This window comes from Bombus vancouverensis, unplaced genomic scaffold (assembly GCF_051014615.1).
Source record: "Bombus vancouverensis nearcticus unplaced genomic scaffold, iyBomVanc1_principal scaffold0045, whole genome shotgun sequence".
In the NCBI taxonomy this organism is placed as follows: Eukaryota; Metazoa; Arthropoda; class Insecta; order Hymenoptera; family Apidae; genus Bombus; species Bombus vancouverensis.
In genome coordinates, this window is record NW_027468936.1 from 284383 (window position 1) to 308722 (window position 24340).

At 34.3% G+C, this 24340-nt stretch overlaps 1 long non-coding RNA gene and 1 pseudogene across 3 annotated transcripts; one reads left to right on the forward strand and one right to left on the reverse strand.

Moving 5' to 3' along the window:
* Positions 1–4295: 4295 nt before the first annotated feature.
* Positions 4296–9096, reverse strand: LOC117164004 (uncharacterized). 2 transcript variants are annotated; one of them, XR_013061314.1, is made up of 4 exons: positions 9011–9096; positions 7585–7880; positions 7298–7502; positions 4296–7180 (listed from the first exon to the last, which is right to left on the reverse strand). It is a non-coding gene; the product is annotated as an uncharacterized LOC117164004 (long non-coding RNA). The 2 variants fall into 2 exon arrangements; XR_013061315.1 differs by lacking the exon at positions 9011–9096 and adding an exon at positions 8357–8985.
* Positions 9097–12434: 3338 nt separating this feature from the next.
* LOC143304644 (glutathione S-transferase-like) lies at positions 12435–14390 on the forward strand (annotated as a pseudogene). The gene is made up of 3 exons (XR_013061313.1): positions 12435–12566; positions 12878–13045; positions 13303–14390. The product of XR_013061313.1 is annotated as a glutathione S-transferase-like (transcript).
* The last annotated feature ends 9950 nt before the right edge of the window (positions 14391–24340 follow it).

Sequence of the window (24340 nt, forward strand, 5' to 3'; positions counted from 1 at the left end):
ACGTAAAATTTTTGGATACTACAAGCGTAGCCATCGTTCAGTATCTCGTAAACGTCTGATGAAGAAGTACATGTTACAAGGCTTATACGTCAAATCTATAGAACACCTGAATATAACTGACTTCCCAATATTTCAATATTCCAGGTCCCACAGCTATATCGGATGTCGATTAATACGAAACATGAGAAGTCAATCAATCGATATGTTCAATGGCACGTAATCTTGATAAAAGCTGTACAAACTTGCAGTCCCTTCCTTGTTTATAACGGGAAATTGAATACTTTGTAATTAAATTGTAGAAACAGAAGCAATAAAATGTTGCGTGGCCTGTCGCAATAACGTAACGAATCGATATAATGGTTGCCACAGATTAATTAATTAATATCAATCCCGCGATCCTCCATCGCAGCTGTCTTTATTTCCGCGTAGTTTGTGTCGAATTCGTCGCGTTTCATCGTGAGAAATCATCAGCCGTTCCAAAAGTTTCGTAAAGATTAATCCTTCATAATTGAAGAGCGGAAGTAGATAAAGTTGCCAGTATCGAAACTAAAGTTTTCTGGGAAACGACTGTTTATGAGAAATTGTTTGTTTATGGGAATGTTATTTATTAGAAAAATATAACGATACTTATTTATTACGCATATTATAGTACTTTATATAATTTTACGATATCTCTATTCTATCGTTTCAAAGATCTGTTAATTAACGATAAAAAAAATATCTTCTTTATATCTTAAGAGAAGATATGTAAGTCCATTATGTAGTTTGCTTAAGAAGGTCAGTAGAGATTTTCTTATCTGATGGGATAATTGAGGCAGATTTATCTACGCACATGTTCAAGCACGATGGAGGGAGTTTGCTGGCACATGGTGCACACAGTTTAATTTAGGGAACTAATCGTATAACATACATCATACACAACCTATATCACGTATGAAACGTTAAAAACTGTACGAATTATTATGATTACACTTCCCTTCATATTTAGTGATATTAACCTTCATACAAACAACCTCTTCAAGCAAAAACAAAATTCTTTTTCGAAAATGGCACTTCCAATTCTTCTTATTCTCACTATTTAATTGCTAGCCGTATCAAGTAACAACGAAAAAAATAATAATATCTAAACGTTAAGCAGGTCCGTATTTTGGGGGATACAATTAAAAAAGTAAATCGTCGGTGGAATATTGTTTCACCTATCAAGAATTTTGGAAGATATAATTAGAAAGGTACAACCTGGGTAGAAAATTGTACTCCTTATCGAGCATTTTTGAAAATATAATTGAGAAAGTGGAATCTGGAAAGAAAATTGTTTTACCTACGAAGCATCATAAAAAGTAAGTTTAATAAAACTATACCTTGGATATTTCATATATTTCTTCATATTATACGCATTCGTTAAAATTTTACACTCCCAAACATCCTGCTATACTTGCACAAAAAAGCGCAGTCTAGTAATATCCCCCTTACTGCTCCTCGCATTTTCTTTCTAATCATCTCTCGTTCGCTTTTCCTGATATTATTCTCAGCGTAAGTTCAGAGTGGCGGTTTTTAAACTCAGGAACGCGCGGCTGTTCGTTAAATGAAATATCAAACGTAAGAATTGCCGCAGTCTTAACGCGAGATAATTCATTTCGTAGCACAGAGCGCACGTCGTTGAATATTAATTCATATCTCATATAAGTTGCGAATAAAAAAAGCAGATAAAAGAGGACAAAAATCCGATAATTACCGCGAATCTTTACGCAATTTCAAGAAATACAAAAGAAATTTGTTTGTAAGCATGCTACTAAGTATTATTAGAAGTACTGTACTTTCGATATTTTACATATTCTTGCATATCTTCTACATTTTTCTGTATTTTTGTATCCTTAAACTTTCCGTAAACGCGTAAACGTCTGCGCTCTGACAATGACAAGGAAGATTCTACTGATAAAAATAAAGCATCGAATTTCACCGAACTCTCAGAAATGTAATTCTCAGATCACATAAATTAAAAAGAAAGAACAAAAGAAAATACATATATATATATATATATATATATATATATGTATATATATAGTATGTATATAGTATGTATATAGTATGTATATATATGTATGTATATAGTATGTATATATATATATATACATACGTAGCCACAAATCAATTTGGATCACGACAGATAAAATAGGTAGCAATAATGTCTCCACGAACATTATCATAATTTATTGGAATTTGCATAAAAGCCAAAGAATGCTACTGTTTCAATGACACGGCGTTTTGTAGAGTTAGATAAATATGAATTGTGTGTTTGAACAAGTGTTCGGTCGTGTTTCACGCGACGAAAAAGGAAATCACAAGACAAGGTGTCGCCTCGTTGGAAGCAACAAATCGCAATACGAGGGTGGAAATTGGGTGACACCGGGAGGATTACGAGGGATGAGAAATCTGTCGAGAGCGTGAAAGGCTCGCGGTCACCGGGTTTCTCCAGTTCTGTCGCTTTTAACGCCGAGTTCTACCGCTTCGAGGATAGAAGCTGCGAAATATCGAGGCCATTGTCCAAAGATTTTCAAGAATATCCGATGCAACGTCTTGAAATTTACGAGAGCAAGTCTGATAAATTCTTATCTCTGGTACATTCGTGGCCAATTTTTTAATACCCTCGTAACTTGTAACGACAAATAAAAATATTGGTACAGGCCAATTTTTTTTGGATAAAATCTTGTGTGAATTTACAAAAAATACGATTCTTCGTTTAATTTTTTCCCCTTACTGTCTTTACATATTTGGAGTTTAAACGCGTTATAAGTACGTTTTTTTTTTTTAACATGATTACGTAGAATTCTTATTCTGAATAAATTATTTGTTTCCGCTTCATAACTGTTTCTAAATTACAGTGCATTTAATCTTGAAATGCACAGTAACATTTTATACTTTTTACGTTCTAAGGAATTTTCAGGATCGGTTAAAAATTAAATTACAGTATTGGTAATACTCAATATTAATGTCAGACGTGGATACTTCACTGTTTCGTATAATAATTTGTTATCTTGGCATCGATCAAGGTATTTAATATACAAAGCGTACAGATTAATAAGAATTTTAATTAATCCTTCTTCTATAGTACCGTTCTTTTCGAGCTCGTACCATTTCAAATAGACTTTCGAATAGATTTCAAAGATTTGTCTGTTCAAATAAAACGCGATCTTTTTTATTTCCCTATCAGTCGTCCCGTTACTGTTCCGTTGTTTCCAACAGATTGCAGATTCGTTTAAAAAACATTTGTAACGAAAAACAAACCCACTCGCAGAAATGTTATTCAATATCGCATTTATAACTTTCATAGACATCCTCCTCTCATTGCTATCATTGTAAACAGATTGAAACTTCGTTTGCAAACACTCGCGATTAAAAAAAAAAAAAAAAAGAAGAATTAATCTTAAACAATTTTATCTTGTGTTCCATTTATAATTTTCATAATTGTCTTCCCGACGTTGTATCATTTTAAATGGCTTTTTTCTATCCATCTATGTTGCAGCGAGATCAACGGTCCTAATTACTAAATTGCACGATGTGTTCATACAAATTCACTTTTTATGAACGCGATGAAACGAAATGAAACCTAAGTAGAGATTTGTTTTCTCATCAAGTATAACGAGTTTTATACTTTGGATAGATTGCCTCGTTGCGAGAAGGTCTTAATCGTTTATAATTGCGATTAAGTAATTGCAATAAGTCATATTTTTAAGAAACGTTCTCACATGCTGTCACACACTCTAATTAGAAAAGGATCATGAAACATTCGGTTTATGATATTATTTGTTTGTAAATCTTCCTGCTTCCGGAAACTTTTCTAAATATGAAAATATTTATATACAAAATTAAATATTTTTTTCAATATCAGCACTTCTTGCGTTTATGTTGTCCTAGTCAGAATTATATTATTTCGTGTATCCTGTTGCTTTTTATATGATAGTCCTCCCGTTGGCCGCGGCTTCGTTATCAAGCCTGAGGCCCTCGTCACTAGTGTAACTATCGACAATAAAGGTACCCCACGCGCGACCGGACGATGGAGAACTGCAACGCAGAACCGCTACCTCCCGCGAGCCCTCCCCGGGAGGGCGCCTCGAGCTCGGACTCGGATATTCAGACTCGACATATATATTATTATATATATTATATATACTATTATATCTATATAATATATGTATTTATATCTATAAATATATGTATAAATATATCTATTTAAAAAAATAAAGTTGACCTTCATATATCGCCAATAATATCGCGTGCGTAAAAAGAAACTAATTACATTTAATTCTTTTTTTACATTTATTTATTTTTTATTATTATTTTTTTCACAACTAATTACATTTAATTATTACATTTACATACATTTAACTATTATTACATACATTTACATACATTTAATTATTATTTTTTTCATAATTATATCTCGTTTGAAATATTTTTCGACATAATTAATTGTTTCAAAAACACATATTCCAGCCTTCTAATTGATTTATTTTGCGAATTATACGAATTATTCCATCTATAAATAAATTGTTCTCTATACACACAAACACGCACACAGTCTGTTAATTACACGAGTTAATTGTAACATTTTTCTCGATAAGTTGACAGAGCAAGAAAAATGAGCGACGAACATACCTACAAACTAATCTACTTCAATGCCCGTGGTCGTGCCGAACATATACGGTACATATTTGCATATACTGGCATCGAGTATACCGACGAGAGGATCCCCGAAGAACTCTGGCCTGAATACAAGGATTGTAAGCGTGAAGAATCAATTTTTACTTTCATCGTTCAACTCTCAGATATCTACCATTTACTCAAACTTTTCTGTATATAAAACTTTCGTTTCACGTGCAGGCTAAACTTACTTAAAGTAAAATTTCATACGGAATAAAGTCGAACTTTTCATTAAGTTTTGCTTCCGTAATATCGTGTTTATCGAATACCAACTTAATTCACTTACGATTCTCGAATTTTTGTGTTGCAATCTTTATTGTTTTCAATGAATCGAAGCATTTCGAATATTTTGAGAAAACCGTAAATAGGTGACTTAAAATAGGAATACAAAAATACTTCTACGTTTCTCGTTAATTTAAAAACTTTTTAGGACTTGTCGGAAAAAAAGGATAAAAAATTGAAATCAGTTCGGAAATGAACAAGAACATAGCTAAAAAGTCGAAAGAACAAAGCAGACATAAAATTCGATCTTCCGTTGCGACATTTCTATCGTAAATAGTATAATAAAAGTTTTACGCAGCATAGTCTTCGATATAATCTTATATGTCGCTTGCAGATAGAGAAACAAAAAATCAACGTAAGTCTGTAAATCAATCCTGTCGGTGTAAAACACAAAATTACGTTCGCAAAAGACATTCGATTTATATTCCTTGCATTTCAATTTTCATTACAAGAACCGTGTACATTTTCTAATATTTTTTCCGTGTCTGGTATTATCTTTTATCCTTGATTTTAAAAACTTTAGGTTCTTCCCAAGAATCAAAAACACGCGATACCATGTCCATCGTAATCGTAAGAAAAGAAAAAAAGGAGAAAGAAGACATTTCTGTATTTCTTTACTAGGCCATGTTGATTAAAACCGAAATGATTTCGATTCATCTATTCACAAGAACGCAACGGCCTCGGAAGCTCTGTTGTGATTTCCTATCGATCGTTTCCCTCTACACAGTGTTCATATGAGCCATGTTTGTTCTTAGCAATGCCTTATAAAAAGCTGCCTGTGCTGGAGATAGACGGGAAACCGGTAGCGCAGAGTAACGCTGTGGCGCGATACTTGGCGAGGAAGTACGATCTAATGGGAAAGGACGAATGGGATGCGATGATATGCGACGAGCTCGTCGATACTCTTGGAGATTTGAAGCAAGGTGAGTAACTGATGAGATGACTTTGCATTTGTCTCACCACAGAGACAGACGTTCAAGAATTCATTGTGAAAAGACGAGTACAAACAAGATACGTATGTCTTTCCGTTAAGCGAATGTTACAGTTTGTTTGCAAAAGTCAGTTTTTAGATTATAGAATCGTAGATAGAATTTAGAGGATAGAAACTTTTAGTAGTCACTTTTAGTTTAGTAAAGTCTTATCGACAATAAGCAGACTACGTTATGATACAACGATTCCAACTGAAGATTTCTATCGACATCACGAATTCGATGGCTTCCAAATTTTCTTCTCTGCAATCTCAGACGCTCAACTCGAAAGAATCTTTTAGATCCCCCGACAAACACTCGACTCAGGTTATCTATTATCGTAATCTTCCTACGGGATTTTTTTTAACTGCGTTGCGTTAACGAATAACGGGATAACATCACGTTTCTCTCAACGCCTTTCAACGTTCTACAACTTTTATTCTTTGCAAATCCCTGTCTCTATATGATAAACGCTGGTTATCCGCGGAAGGAGCGAGGACAACAAAGTGTTACTCAATGATCAAAGACAGGAAGATCCTGGTACGCGATAACGTTACTAATTTCCAATTACGATATGTGTGATTACGTAACATCTGCTGTCTGCATAATGCGTTAACGATCCGCGCGTTGATCGCATAAATATAAATCGAAGGGAATGGAATCGCTCGAAACTCATGCAACTATCCGCAGGTGTTTAAAATCGTGTTTTTACACCGCCAACGTAACGTCACGCCAGTCGAATCGAAAAATTATTACTAGACAGAGAAGGTGAACAAAAAACGAGGTAAATAGGCTACCGATTGAATAATATCATAACGATCGTATCTCTGGTTTTTGCTCGTCTTTTATATTTGTTTCAAATGTATAAAATATAATCGTATCGATATCGTCCACGATTAAAGCCATCCATCCGCCATCGACGAGGAACGAACGATTATATTTTATCATTTATGCGAATCCTTCTCTTCTCTTCTTTCTCTATTTACGCCCCTCGCCTTGCTTCGTACCGCCGATGATTCACAATTCGATGCACCTGAACAGGTGGAACGTCGCAGATTTTTCCGTACGATAACAAACGTGTTTTTGATGGCCTGCTTTAAACCGTGACGATCGCCATGACGTGCATCAATTGTCGAATGATGTAGTGCGACGATACTCCTACGCAACTTTTTTTTACGCTGTTTTTTCCTCTATTTTTTCTTCCTGTGTGTTATCACATGATCATGAGATACCTGTATAGAAGATGCAAAGAGTCTGTGAAGAATTTACAGATATTTAAGATTATCGTAATGATTAAGCAAAAGCTAAGACGCAAAATATTGCTCAAGATGTAATTATGTAATATTTACTCAATTTCTAGAAGACTGTTTATATCTTGTTGTTATTCTTGATATGGAGATAAATATAGTATACTTTATTAAGACCTAGATAAAAGACTTTTTTCTCGTTTCTCTTCTCTTACTTAATCACTAAGAGTTATACAACGTTTATTCGATAATTCTGCTTCTCCTGACCTTTCCACAAATGGTTGTTTATATCTCGACATTCTTGGTACTTTTAATCAAATTTTAATAACAGTACTTTACTCGTCAGAAGTAAATAAAAAAGCTCTAAGTAGAAGCAAGGATTTACTTACCTTTCCTTTCTCGAATCTCAGTTAGCAATGTTGTTCCTCTTGAAAGATTCTCCAAGTTTCCAAGACAATTTCCACGCTGGTAACATTGTATATATTTCAAGTATCGTGAACCACAGGAACTTGTTGAGGCAATATTGAAGAAAGCAAAGAGAATGAAGAAATTGTAGGAACTATGAGAGGCTACTCCTTCTTTCACAACTTATTTTCTCTTCGTTTGGGGGGAAAAACACAAATGAACGTAACGGTTGGTTTCATATACGTTTCAGAAATCTGCTACTATCGCATGGAGGAGAATCCTGAAAAGAAGGAAGCGAGGAAGAATCAACTTTTGAACGAAACAATACCATTTTACTTGACTAAATTCAACCAGATTATTGGCAAAAATAAAGGATATATCATTCCTTCTACCGTAAGATTTTTTATCCAAATTTAATGTTAAAATTTTTAGTCTTTGTGCAAATTGAGCCATGTTGTTCATAAAAAATTATTGAAACTTTGTTGCGACAAGACAGCTTTAATTGTTGAGAGCAGAGTGCATCTTTAAAATTCACTCCTGTTAGTTTATGTACAAATGAATTTGCCAAGATTTTCAGCTTTTAGATAATTATTCATGTATCTTCCTCATCAAGTTTGATAGAAATTATTACTATCGTAATCAAAGCAAAGATTAAGATATGTAAAATCATTTCTCTGGATATGACACTCTTGTTTAATGAGTGATAAATGATACCATTCGAAATATCATATTTATATAATATATAATGATACTTACAAGTGTAATCACTTAAGTACAGATATCTGAATTTTTCTCACTGTCACTGACATAGATACGTATTATCGTTCCTTAGATTACTTGACCAGTTTATTTCTTTCATCACTGTGTTATTATATAATAATAATAAATAGTCACATTAAATTAATTTAGTATGATTATGTTGTTTAATAATACGTGTTTCATTGCAAAATATTTAGCGATTGAAGGGCTCATAGGAAACATGAAAGTGAAAGAATACTAGAATCTAGAGTTTACGATTTCAATTTCTTTAACGAGATATTTATCATATTACACAATTCCTGTAAATGTATTTGTAATTATATCGCCGAAGAATTGTATTTAATTAAGCTATGAAGTTGTGGAATCGTGAGAAGGATTATTTTTATAGAACTGTCTAATTTCCATTCGACATTGATTCAGGATACACATTACTCTTTTTTACATAATACCAGTTTTGTCATTTTTAATTAACAAATACCTCCAAAGGTTGAAGTTTCTAAAATTATCCATTAAATTCTGACAATAAAATAAAAATCCAAATTCTTCCTAAAAAGCTAGTGATCTTTAGTTAAGAGTTCGATTTTTCACATTTTTCAAGGTAAATTAAAAAAATTGTTTAATAGAGGAGGTACAAAATAAATGTATACAAACCTTTTTTCAGACGACATGGGAGGACTTCGTATTTACAGCGGCCCTTGAAAATTACGAGTATATGTTTGGGGCATCAGCTTTAGATAAATATCTTCGAGCATTGAAGAGAAGGATTCATAGTATACCGGCCATTTCTGATTGGCTGATTAGGCGCCCATTCACCAACAGTTAAAAAGCTAAAAACGTGTGGAAAAAAGATGATCAGTACACCAGTATATATATATATGTACGCTGGCATCGCTATGTTGGTAAATGTTCGATGTTATACGTGTCGTAAAATGTAACAGTTCTATTTAAAAAAAAAAATTTCGTTTCTATGAGTACGTTAAAAGTTTAACTATAAAAAGTCTCATCTGAGCTGTGCTCCTTTATGGAAGGTATTATTGTGTTTGAAAGAACACAATATATAATAAATGTATGTATGTTGTATAATAAATGTATGTTCTTTCGAAAAAAGTTCGAAAATTTTCTTTCTTTTATTCGTACTTAACTTTTTAATAAAATGCACGATTAATTCTTGTGTCTCGTTTAAACAGCTTTTGGTCTATCGTTATTTCGAATTATTTGAACATCGTGTGAATTTACTATTTAATTTTACAATATCATTTACTATATAATTTTACAATTATAATTTTACAATATCAATAATTTACAATAAGTGAGGGAAAAATCATTGAATGTTATATCTAGATGTCTATATACTATTTTAAACAATACTTAACTCGAGATACTCGTTTCGTCTCTTCATGATACTTACTGGCAATACCGAGTACAAATATGATGTTCTTTGAAAATAAAAAATGGATTTGAAAACGTTAATGCACGTAAATTAAATTTGGTTTGGACATATATGACACAATTTGTATGGACAATGAAGAGTACGAATCTACGAATTTCGAGGTAAAAGTATTGATATATGTATCGATATTTCTGGTCGTTACAATATCTCTAATCAATACAAAGTTCTAACTGAATGTTAGAATGTTAAACGTTAAAACGTTTAAAACGTTAAAATGTAATAATAAAGTATAAAGTATAATAAAGTATAAAGTATAATAAAGTATAAAGTATAATTTCGTCTGTGGTATAATCTTTCTATTCCATTTTGTTACGTCGCACCGCGATCAATATGGCAACCAGATGTCACCGAATACTCGCAGCGTATCCTCTATAGTTTCAAGTACCTTCCATAAATTTCATAGATTTCCTAGAAAAGGTCCTTCAAACCAAACAAACGTCTGTTTCCGAAGAATTTCTAAAGACTATTGTCTACCCCGACTGGACAAGGGAAAGTTAGTTTTTCTCACGTATGCTGCAACTTTCCTCCCACTAACCACTTTCTCTCGAGGGTGGTTAAGACCCTTCGTTAACCAACTAACAACGAAGCCACTTCCTTCACTCTCCTAACTAAAATCGTCACCAACAAATCCGATGGTCCCGTGCGCTAGACACACCCATCCTTAGCTTTCCTCCGAGACAGCATCGTCTCCCAAGACAGTTCTGATTTCACATCCTTCGAACGGTCAATATCCTTCCACCGGGTAGGACACACCCACAGATCAGTCACTCATTCATCTCGTACATATTCTCAACGCGAGAATTGATTGTAATTTCAACAAATAAATAAAAAAAAAAATCTCGTACATACGCACCAGCGTAACTGCCTTCGTTATAAGTTGTTGGAATAAACGGTGAAATATAACTTACTATACTGTGTCATATTCATTTAACCACCTCTTATCTTAACCGAAACAGGGGAACGACTACTTCGCGGCGTCGATTCACCGAATCGTAGCGAGAATTTACGCCTCTCACTACTGCGACTGCGTCTCTCCGCGAACGGTCGTAACACATTGATCGACAGAAGTACTAAACTCTAATAACATAAATTTATATATTTTCTATTTCCCAGCCACCAGTTTTATAGATTTTTCTATCTTCTGTACTACTTTTATCCCTTTTATTTTTTCTTACATGAGATTATTGTAAATTTAATATCATTTGTTCGCAATATTTGTTATTTATCTTTCCTTGAATTTGAAATTTCGCGCTTCAATGTTGTGTGTTGTTCGACGTTTTATCGAACGATGTTTATCGAACTAGTTTATGAATACATACATAATCATTAAAGAATCTATAAACCTTACTAGTTTGTTTTTACTAAGTTTTGTTACAGAAAACATGTTCTCATAAGTTTTCAACTTTAATTTATGGAAATTTATTAACCTTAAACTATAAAATCATTCAATCAGTCTTTCCGGATGTTTTTATGTAGTCATAATTTCACATATCAGCACAGCTCCACCAATAGGATAAGAGTTACATGGAAGCAACAGAGGGGAAGAAGAACATATAGAGATCTAAAGGTTATTTTTGTCTCATTCAAGTTTCTGTTAACCGGCTTGGAAATTTCCTGTGCTTGTTTCGACTTTGAAATCTTAAAAAAAAAAATTGTAAGTAAATAGTATATATATAGTATATATATCCTAAATCAAAGTTTCTCTTTATAAATAATAAACCGTTTAAAAACTATATTTTGTATGTTTTTTCCTTATTCATAATTAAATAATAAATATGAAATACTTCTACAGAAAGCCGACATCCTTCAATTAACCGAACAGCAGATGATTTAAAAATTAGTAGTTGAAAGAAATAAATGTTATTACATGTTCATAATTTATCGATAAATTTAAGTATACAATTAGAAAATGTTTCTTCTTTATTGATAACTAAATAATACAGATAAGATACAAGATACTTGTACGAAAAGTCGGCGCGTCGTTCAATTAACGGAACAGCAGAGGATTTGAAAATTAGTAGTTGAAAGAAATAAATGTTATCATATGTTCATAATTGATCGATAAATTTAAGTATGCAATTAGAAAATGTTTCTTAAGTTTGGAAGAATATATAATCATGCTGAATGTTTTGTAGTTACGAAAGTTGTATACAAACATACATTGTACATACGACTAGTAATGGTACTAAATTACTGTTAGAGGGTCTTGGGTGTATAGAACCATATGGTTAAATTAATACTAGAGATAACGAATTGTGCGAATGTAATTAATATTTTGAAATGCGTTGTTTGCATTAATTGATGGTTTTCTTATAAACTTTTTTATAAACAATTTCATTGCTATAGAAAAAAGATAAATGCCGGTAATATGTCTATCCTACTTAAATAGAAAGTGCAATATTTTGTTATAATATTTGGCGCAAGTTTATACATTATTACATCCAAAAATAATATTCTTTTTATATCTAAGCTATATTAAAATATAAAGATACAAATAGCTATGCGAGTAGTTAGTAGTTGATGCTTTTTACTTAAATTGTCTTGTACTTCATAATTTGTAATAATATAATTCTTGTCATCAATGATTCTTTGTTTTTACTTTGTATATATTATACTTCCAGGAAGATGCCGCTCTATAAATTGACTTACTTCCCAGTTACGGCATTGGCAGAACCAATCCGTTCTTCTTCAGCTATGCTAGTATTCCATTTGAAGATGAACGTATCAAAAAGGACGTCTGGCCAGAAATAAAGCCCTGTAAGCTTAAAATTTAAAGAAATTCTGTTTCTTAAATCTCATCTTTCCTAATTTAACTAAAGTAGCTAAATAAAGTAGAACACAATTATGCAGAGTATAACAAAGATTATTGTTTACTCTCCATTGCTCTATAAGATATGTGGGAGAACAATAGGTATTGTTAAGGAGACAATGCCCTTTGTTTGCTGATAAATTATCAATAAATTAAATTATATCTTTCCAAAACAGATAACAGGAAGCTAGATATTTAAGAAGCATCATAATCTGTTTGTTCGATAGAATCTTTGATTCTATTAGTTGTATGTTTTTAGTGACTCCTTATGGCCAGCTTCCTATGCTCGTAGCTGATAGAAGGAAGGTTGCTCAGTCTACAGCTATTTGCCGTTACTTAGCCAAACAATATGACTTAGCTGGAAAGACTGACTGGGCAAATCTTCATATTGATGCCACTGTTGATACTATTCATGATATTCGTCATAGTGAGTATCCAGTGCTGTTTTGCATAAATCTTATGAGAATCTTGATAACAGATAGTACATATCTGTTCAGGTATTTATTAGTTGAAATCCGATTTAATATTTGATTTAATCGAACGATACACGTATGTCAACAATACAAGACAAAGGATTAAAAAGGATTGTAATTCTATCTTCAGTATCATTTAAATTTCGCACAACACTGTATTCAAATTAGTATAACATTAGCGAATAGTATTTAACTGAAAACAAATTTTCAGAAATTGCCGCCTTCCACTATGAGGAGGACGAGAAGGTCAAAGCTGCAAAACGCAAGGCTGCTGAAGAGACGCTGCTGTTCATTTTAGAACGTTTGGACCAGCAAGTGAAGGAAAATGACGGCTACTTCTACGATGGTACTCTCTCTTGGGCTGATTTAACATTCGTTGCTCTGCTCGATTATTTGAACTTTATGTACAAGTCTGATCTGATCGAGAATTACGAGAATCTGAAGCTGCTGGAGAAAAAGGTCCTCCTCCTTCCCAAGATCAAAAACTGGATTGAGAGACGCCCAGTTAGCGAATTTTAAACTTCACGATTGCTTATGGTTTTATAAGCGTTTAAAGATTGCGGTCTTAGTGTGTTGAGAGAATGAAGAACGAATCGTGTTGATGGAAGTTTGTATGGAATATACTGATTGCTTTTAACATTCATTAGTTCCAGTTATTACCGATATTTTTGTCATTTAGTTAGGGTTTCCCCTTTAGATTACGTTGTGATAGAGAACTATTATTTGTGTATTCCTGTTAGAATTTAATCTTGGAATTAGGATTAATATTCTGTGGAAGACACAATGTTTATGTTGAAATAATATAATGTGATATTTATTAAACAATTATTTCGAGAGTTATAAATGTGCGTTCTGGAATGTAGACAGTTGGCTAGTTATTCACAGACTGACTGCCTTAGTGACCTGTGGCGCTTGTAAAGATTTTGAACCCCCACTCTCTATAATGAGTGTGACCTGAGTAGATGTCTGTGTAACGTCACGTGCCACGGAACCTTCTAGCAGCTTCTCGATACAAAGCGCTACGCTGTCAAGGCGCGACACCGACGTGCCCAATGTTCCATCCATATCCTTATGTTTCTTCCGCCGAGTTCTCGGAAGAGCATGCACGCGCCAGCCGCCGCGGTACATCTAACGAACGTACGCTAGTGGGGATGGCGCTGGGCAACGAATGGAAGAATCTGTACGATCAAACACTCTATCCGCATGCGACTGATATCGTTGTATTCCAACAATTCCTACAGAAACATACGAACTATATAAACTGTTGACACGATGTTGTGCTTTTGTATTATAGAGATAATAATAAAGCCATCAAACAATCATTAATTATGTTTTTTATTATATTCATTAAGAATTGAAGATTACCTCCTTGGTGATCTTGATAATATCGTATTTTACAAATGTTGAACAAAAAAAAATGTATGATTATTTTATTCAATACGTTATGAGGGTTGCTTTAAAAAAAATACGAGTTACATATTTCTTTGAAAAAAGTATGATTTTTGTCGATACAATAATGTTCTTCTGTTATCGCTTTAAAGTTGAGTACATCGTTGATTACACGAGAGAACTCGCCTACAGCAAATAAGATACGACCGTGTGTAAAGTAATTAATCTGTTTGCTCGTTGCTAGCTACACATAAGGCTTGCGTAAAAAAAGATATGCATTTCAGTTCAGGCGGAGAATTATGTAGGAAGTCATTTTGTCGATCAATAACTTAGTTAATAAAAGATCAAATTTTCATGTACATAAATGTAAGTAACGTTCAAGTATTAATCATTACATACAATTTTTGTATAATTCGATATCTTGGTCACTTACATCTTACAAATGATATATAGATAATATTTATGAGATACATTGGAGCTATCTTTTAGTTAACGCCATTTTTTCTTGTTTTCTCTGTACTTTTACTATTCTTCCAAAAATATCAAAGGATCGATGACTTCAAATTAAACTAGAATTGCTTCGGTATATTGTCAATCAATGGCTATTTGTATTCACATCTATATCAAAGGAAAACCGATTGCAAAATTAATTACCCTTGCAACTCCGCAATCTGAAACTATGTGTGATCGACCTTGAAGATGACAAATCTCAATGTTTGAAGTAGTACAAAAAGATGATAATTTAATTTCGCTTTATCAAACTGTATAAAATTTGTATACACATACAGAAAAAAAACGGAGTTCAAACATTAATCAACATGAATTATCGGTTATTATTGCTGAGTAATTATTAGGATTAGAGTTTTGGAGTATCGATCGTATCGAGTTTTAACTATCGGTTTCCGCAATTTATTGTTTTTCTAAATTATGTCTAAATGGTATCAGTTTTTGAATATTTTATAGTTTACACTCCAACATACTGACGTAAGCTATCGAAAATAATTGTAAATTATGCAATATCATTTTTTTTATATTTCATAATCTAAATTTCAATCTATTTTTTGTATTTAACATCCCTTTTTTATTGTTCGTGTTCCGTCTTGTACGTTCTTCAAAAGATCTTAATTCTTTTTTGGATAAAATCTTGTGTGAATTTACAAAAAATACGATTCTTCGTTTAATTTTTTCCCCTTATTGTCTTTACATATTTGGAGTTTAAACGCGTTATAAGTACGTTTTTTTTTTAACATGATTACGTAGAATTCTTATTCTGAATAAATTATTTGTTTCCGCTTCATAACTGTTTCTAAATTACAGTGCATTTAATCTTGAAATGCACAGTAACATTTTATACTTTTTACGTTCTAAGGAATTTTCAGGATCGGTTAAAAATTAAATTACAGTAATGGTAATACTCAATATTAATGTCAGACGTGCATACTTCACTGTTTTGTATAATAATTTGTTATCTTGGCATCGATCAAGGTATTTAATATAGAAAGCATACAGATTAATAAGAATTTTAATTAATCCTTCTTCTATAGTATTCACCGTTCTTTTCGAGCTCGTACCATTTCAAATAGACTTTCGAATAGATTTCAAAGATTTGTCTGTTCAAATAAAACGCGATCTTTTTTATTTCCCTATCAGTCGTCCCGTTACTGTTCCGTTGTTTCCAACAGATTGCAGATTCGTTTAAAAAACATTTGTAACGAAAAACAAACCCACTCGCAGAAATGTTATTCAATATCGCATTTATAACTTTCATAGACATCCTCCTCTCATTGCTATCATTGTAAACAGATTGAAACTTCGTTTGCAAACACTCGCGATTAAAAAAAAAAAAAAGAAGAATTAATCTTAAACAATTTTATCTTGTGTTCCATTTATAATTTTCATAATTGTCTTCCCGACGTTGTATCATTTTAAATGGCTTTTTTCTATCCATCTATGTTGCAGCGAGATCAACGGTCCTAATTACTAAATTGCACGATGTGTTCATACAAATTCACTTTTTATGAACGCGATGAAACGAAATGAAACCTAAGTAGAGATTTGTTTTCTCATCAAGTATAACGAGTTTTATACTTTGGATAGATTGCCTCGTTGCGAGAAGGTCTTAATCGTTTATAATTGCGATTAAGTAATTGCAATAAGTCATATTTTTAAGAAACGTTCTCACATGCTGTCACACACTCTAATTAGAAAAGGATCATGAAACATTCGGTTTATGATATTATTTGTTTGTAAATCTTCCTGCTTCCGGAAACTTTTCTAAATATGAAAATATTTATATACAAAATTAAATATTTTTTTCAATATCAGCACTTCTTGCGTTTATGTTGTCCTAGTCAGAATTATATTATTTCGTGTATCCTGTTGCTTTTTATATGATAGTCCTCCCGTTGGCCGCGGCTTCGTTATCAAGCCTGAGGCCCTCGTCACTAGTGTAACTATCGACAATAAAGGTACCCCACGCGCGACCGGACGATGGAGAACTGCAACGCAGAACCGCTACCTCCCGCGAGCCCTCCCCGGGAGGGCGCCTCGAGCTCGGACTCGGATATTCAGACTCGACATATATATTATTATATATATTATATATACTATTATATCTATATAATATATGTATTTATATCTATAAATATATGTATAAATATATCTATTTAAAAAAATAAAGTTGACCTTCATATATCGCCAATAATATCGCGTGCGTAAAAAGAAACTAATTACATTTAATTCTTTTTTTACATTTATTTATTTTTTATTATTATTTTTTTCACAACTAATTACATTTAATTATTACATTTACATACATTTAACTATTATTACATACATTTACATACATTTAATTATTATTTTTTTCATAATTATATCTCGTTTGAAATATTTTTCGACATAATTAATTGTTTCAAAAACACATATTCCAGCCTTCTAATTGATTTATTTTGCGAATTATACGAATTATTCCATCTATAAATAAATTGTTCTCTATACACACAAACACGCACACAGTCTGTTAATTACACGAGTTAATTGTAACATTTTTCTCGATAAGTTGACAGAGCAAGAAAAATGAGCGACGAACATACCTACAAACTAATCTACTTCAATGCCCGTGGTCGTGCCGAACATATACGGTACATATTTGCATATACTGGCATCGAGTATACCGACGAGAGGATCCCCGAAGAACTCTGGCCTGAATACAAGGATTGTAAGCGTGAAGAATCGATTTTTACTTTCATCGTTCAACTCTCAGATATCTACCATTTACTCAAACTTTTCTGTATATAAAACTTTCGTTTCACGTGCAGGCTAAACTTACTTAAAGTAAAATTTCATACGGAATAAAGTCGAACTTTTCATTAAGTTTTGCTTCCGTAATATCGTGTTTATCGAATACCAACTTAATTCACTTACGATTCTCGAATTTTTGTGTTGCAATCTTTATTGTTTTCAATGAATCGAAGCATTTCGAATATTTTGAGAAAACCGTAAATAGGTGACTTAAAATAGGAATACAAAAATACTTCTACGTTTCTCGTTAATTTAAAAACTTTTTAGGACTTGTCGGAAAAAAAGGATAAAAAATTGAAATCAGTTCGGAAATGAACAAGAACACAGCTAAAAAGTCGAAAGAACAAAGCAGACATAAAATTCGATCTTCCGTTGCGACATTTCTATCGTAAATAGTATAATAAAAGTTTTACGCAGCATAGTCTTCGATATAATCTTATATGTCGCTTGCAGATAGAGAAACCAAAAATCAACGTAAATCTGTAAATCAATCCTGTCGGTGTAAAACACAAAATTACGTTCGCAAGAGACATTCGATTTATATTCCTTGCATTTCAATTTTCATTACAAGAACCGTGTACATTTTCTAATATTTTTTCCGTGTCTGGTATTATCTTTTATCCTTGATTTTAAAAACTTTAGGTTCTTCCCAAGAATCAAAAACACGCGATACCATGTCCATCGTAATCGTAAGAAAAGAAAAAAAGGAGAAAGAAGACATTTCTGTATTTCTTTACTAGGCCATGTTGATTAAAACCGAAATGATTTCGATTCATCTATTCACAAGAACGCAACGGCCTCGGAAGCTCTGTTGTGATTTCCTATCGATCGTTTCCCTCTACACAGTGTTCATATGAGCCATGTTTGTTCTTAGCAATGCCTTATAAAAAGCTGCCTGTGCTGGTGTCACGGTGGTCGTGAGAACGCAACGAAAGGATGGTTATGTCTCACATACCTTGGCCAGCAAAATGATGGCTAAGCAGTAATAGAAACCCTATGTGACCGGCATCCAGCGATAGCCCCTCCACAGGAGCCGGGTCCTTGATATAAAAAAGTACCACTCGAGTCGTTGTAAGAACATTCTTTTCTGTGCTGTTTGACCATTCTGTACTCTGTCAGTGTTCAATAAATTTTCTAATAACAATCAAAATTTAAGTACGAATTTCTCACCTTACGTGCGGAACGTGAAATTACCCCGAATCGACGTGACAAAATTGGCGATCCTGCCAGGATCCACTCATCGCATCAAGAGGAAACTTCAACGGGAACTCTACGGATTCTACAGCGAAGGACCACGGTCACCTACTTGATCAAAAGAAGGATCTGCAAAGAATCTCGGTAAGCTGGCTTTCGTACATTATCGAAACCGTAAGCCTGAAATACGTTCTGAAGATAGTGACTCTTCTTCCGCCGAAAGTGTCATATTTCTCAGCATGAACCCAACTGACAAGAGTACCGCTAAACAAAACGAACTAATCGCTACCCTGATTGAACAATTTGAAAGCCTAACTCACGAGTTTAGAAGCTTTAGAAACAGCACCGATCAAAACATTAAAAACATAAAAGAATTTGCGGAAACTAGCGATAGAAATCGCTCTAAAGAAATACGCGACCTTGCAAAAACCATGGAAATAAAATACGACACCGAGACTGACCAGTCGCAAATAAACGCCCATTTAGAAACCGCTGCTGATAACGTAACGGATGACGAAACTGACGGACCGAACACGTCACAAAGACCACGAGCCGCATCTAGCCGCGCCGCGAATAAACCAATAAACAACTACAACGAAGATCGAGGGCTCGAGGCAGATAAGGCCATACGAACTGTCGAGACACTACGAGGTCGAGATGACGTAGGCGTTGAAGATTTCATCTTATCGGTCCGCAAAGCAAGAGCTAGGCAAGGCAAGTGACAGAGAGCTATTATTAGATCTCATACTGATCGAAAAGATTACCGACAACGCGAAACGAAACATACGATATCTAAAAATCAACTCGTTCGAAGACTTATATTCATGCTTAAGACAACGCGTATTAACACCAACAACTATTAGCAACTGTAGGGACAAATTAAAGAATTTAAAACAAGGGGCAACAGAAAGTGTACAATCTTTTAACTCCAGATTCCGACAACAGCTAAACGAATTAAATTATGCAGTCCAAAACGAAAACCGCACACCAACAGAACGACGCGTAGCTATAGATATTGAAGAACGCGAAGCACTTAAAACATATTTGCTCAACTTACGATACGAGATAGGACAGATGGTGGTATCTAGCGATCCAAAGAACCTGAACTTTGCCCAACAACTAGCAGCTGATAGAGAACAATGGTTACGAGAAGCAAATCGTGTTGCCATCCGCCCAAAGAATCAATCTCACAACATTACATTAGTATCCAAGCGAACTACTACCGATTCACAGCCACAAACTTCTGCTCAGCTACCTAGCAGACCATTAGACGACCGCATGAAACCGAAGTGTCCAAAGTGTTTACGAATTGGACACACAGCCGAAAAATGCTACTCTCGAAATTTTCCATTCGCCAGCCAAGGAAAGATTCCACCTCGAGTAAACCAAACAACGGAGAACCCAGAGGAAGCTTACCTCGAGTTAACTGTACCACCACCGGAAGATTACTATCAATCGTACTGCAACGAAGAGACGGAGGAAGAGCCAGATTCTTCATCGATACCGGAGCAGGAATCAACCTTATAAAAGAAAAAGCCTCACTAAACGTCCAAACTTCTAACCCAAAAACCTTCCTAATGGGAAGTGACAAACATACCACTAACAAAATTTGCAATTTAACCATGCTCAAGAAAAATCATCAATTCTACGTAGTCCCTAACAACTTTCCCCTAATCGAAGATGGAATAATCGGACTCCCATTCCTTACAAAGTATCAATACAGCGTCACTAACAATAAACTAACCTTAGACGAAATTATATTACCATTCCAGGAAACCGATAGCAAAATAAAACCAGGCGAAACTCTAATCTCAGCCCAATACATCGAAGGAAAGCCCACAACAGTATGTTTCATCAACACTGGTAAGCAAATCTGTCACATTACAAACGAAATAGAGAAACCCGATAAACTAAGCCAAATTAATAAATTCGCACAAATAATACGTACCAAACATATTGATCCAGAACTTCGAGAACCCCTTGAGAAAATCCTCATCAATTACTTAGACGTGTTTAATATGGAAACAGACTCATTACCATGTACCAACTTGACAGAACATACAATCACAGTCAAGACAGACAAACCTATAAACATCAAATCTTATAGACCGCCTGAATGTCATAAAAAGGAAATCGAGACTCAAATCAACGACATGTTAGACAAACAAATCATAGAACCATCGGACAGTCCATATAACGCACCAATTTGGGTAGTTCCAAAAAAATTAGATGCATCAGGCAAACAAAAATAGAGAATCGTTATAGATTTTAGAAAATTAAACGAGCAAACAGACCAAGACGCGTATCCTTTACCAAATTCGGACGAAATACTCGAGCACTTAGGCAAAGCTAAATTTTTCTCGGCCCTAGACCTCTCGTCAGGATTTCACCAGATACCTATGGAGCAAAATTCCAAGAAATATACTGCATTCTCAACCCCACAAGGTCACTTCCACTATAATCGCATGCCCTTCGGCCTTAAAAACGCACCGGCGACGTTTCAACGTATGATGGATACCGCGCTACGGGGGTTAATAGGAAATAACTGTTTCGTATACCTGGATGACATTATAATATTCGGGAGCACCATCCAAGAACATAACCGAAATCTAGCCATTATACTAGACAGACTGCAAAATTTAGGATTAAAAATACAACCGGACAAATGCGAATTTTTGAAACCGAAATTAGAATACTTAGGACACGTAGTAACAAAGGAAGGAGTAAAACCTAATCCCAAAAAGATTCAAGCCGTGAAAGACTTTAAAACACCAAAGACCGCGACCCACATAAAATCATTCTTAGGACTCGTTGGATACTATAGAAAATTTATACGTAATTTTTCTAAAATCGCAAAACCATTGACAGATCTCACAAAAAAGGACACTCCATTCTATTGGACCGATAGACAACAACTTGCATTTGACACACTAAAACAAAAACTCTGCGAAGCCCCTGTACTACAATATCCAGACTTTGACAAAACATTCACATTAACAACAGACGCAAGTAACGAAGGGTTAGGAGCAATACTCTCAAAAGACGGACATCCATGCTGTTATATATCCCGAACTTTGAACCCTCCTGAAAAGAATTATTCCACAACCGAGAAAGAGTTATTAGCAATAGTATGGTCAATCAAAAGACTAAGACAATACCTACTTGGTAGAAAATTTAAAATTCAAAGCGATCATCAAGCCTTGAAATGGTTAAAGAATGTTAAAGACCCCTCATCGAGACTCATGCGATGGCGTTTGAGACTCGAGGAGTACGATTATGAAATCGAATACAAAAAAGGAAAAGAAAATACAGCTGCAGATGCTCTATCCCGATTGTATCCTATCACTAATGAAGAAATCCAACCCAATGTAGAAAACCCGGACTATTATGACGAGTATATAGACTGGAAAATCAATATCACCCCAGCTCCGATAACTCAAAAACCTAACCGACCACACTTTAAACAAATTACAAAGACCGAACTGGGAGACTTTAACGAACAGCATTGGTTGCGTCAATTAACCAAACACTTTATTAAACACCGAACCGGACGCTTACAAATAGGAATAAACGACAATAGCTTCAGCACGTTAGAAAAGGTAAATATTCAACTCATGCTAAGGTTTCTAACAACTAGATTCCCTCAAATTAAATTAATATTTGGACAAGATCCGCCAGTAGACTACGATAACGAACAAAAACAAACGATACTACGCGAAAATCATAACGAATTAGTAGGACACTTAGGTATACACCGCACCGTGAAACGAATACAAGAGCACCATCACTGGACAAACCTAGAACAAGACGTTACAGAATTCATACAAAACTGCGACACCTGCCAACGAGAAAAGCTAAATCGTATCAGGGCCAAGGAACAACCTATGATAACTGACACACCCCTTAATCCTAATGACAAAATCGCAATGGACATATTCGGACCTCTCACCAAAACCAAACGGGGCAATCAGTTTATCCTGTCTATCCAAGATCAATTAACCAAATATCTCATCCTCATACCCTTAAAAGACCAAACAGCCAACTCAATCATTAACGAACTTTTGGATCACTATGTGTACATATTTTCCGCACCAAAAAGTATTCTGACGGACATGGGACGAAATTTCGTATGTAAATTGATGGACACATTTGAAAGGGCTTTCAAAATCCGACACATAAAAACCACTTCTTTCCATCCACAATCTAACGGATCCCTTGAACGAACGCATGCCGTAGTAAAGGACCTTATTCGAACTTGTACGACCGACCGACAGAACGACTGGGATGAAAACTTAAAATTAATATGCATGGGATATAATACTTCAGTACACGAGACGACCGGACATACCCCATTCGAACTAACATTTGGACGACAAGCTAACATGCCATCCTCAATATCAACCACTCCTAGCCTAACCAGAGAACAATTGTTTAACCTCTGGAAAAATCGACACAACGCCTATATAGCTAAAGCAAGACGAGTTACCGAATCTAACAAAAAGCGATACCAGAGGGATCAAATGCGTAAAATTATTAAAACACAGACGATATTCCGAGTAAAAGATAAAGTATGGGTACATAACGATCACAAAACTAACAAGCTAGACCACGAATGGCTAGAACCTGCAGAAATCCTCTCATCCAATCCACCCACCTATCTTATCGAATATTCCAACGGTCACACGCAAAGAATCCACGGTAACAGGCTAAAACCCTACCTTTCAGGAAGAAGACCATAATATGGATCATCATAACACTCGAGTACATTAGAAGCGATCTAGAAGTAAAACCATTGAATTACGCCAACATATTCCTGGAACACATTGACAATTGCTATCTGTACAACGAACAAATAGATATCACCCTTATAGTAGGCCTTAACGATCCAATTGACCAAGTTAATAGATTACAACGCGTAATAGATTTAATAGACCGTCAATGTAAACCACCTTGCGCTTACACACCAGAAATAAGCAGCCTAAAATTTAAGTACAGAAATCTTCAAAACCTGACTCGGCAACTCAAATTATTATTGCGTTATAAAAGCAAACGCGGATTGCTCAATGTCATAGGCTCAGTATCCAAAACTTTATTCGGAACTCTCGACGAAAACGATTTAGAACTCATTAACAAGAACATCGATACATTATTTGATTCCAACAATAAAATAAAAACAATTCTTAGTAACCAAACCGCACTCATCAAACGCGTGCTAGACAATACCAAAACAAATCAACTTGAAAACTTAGCCAACGATATACACAAGATTGAAAACCACAATGAAAAAAACGAAATATTAGTCTCCCTATTAATTCAAACCGAATCTACCATATCAGAACTCCATATAAACATCGACGAAATTTTTA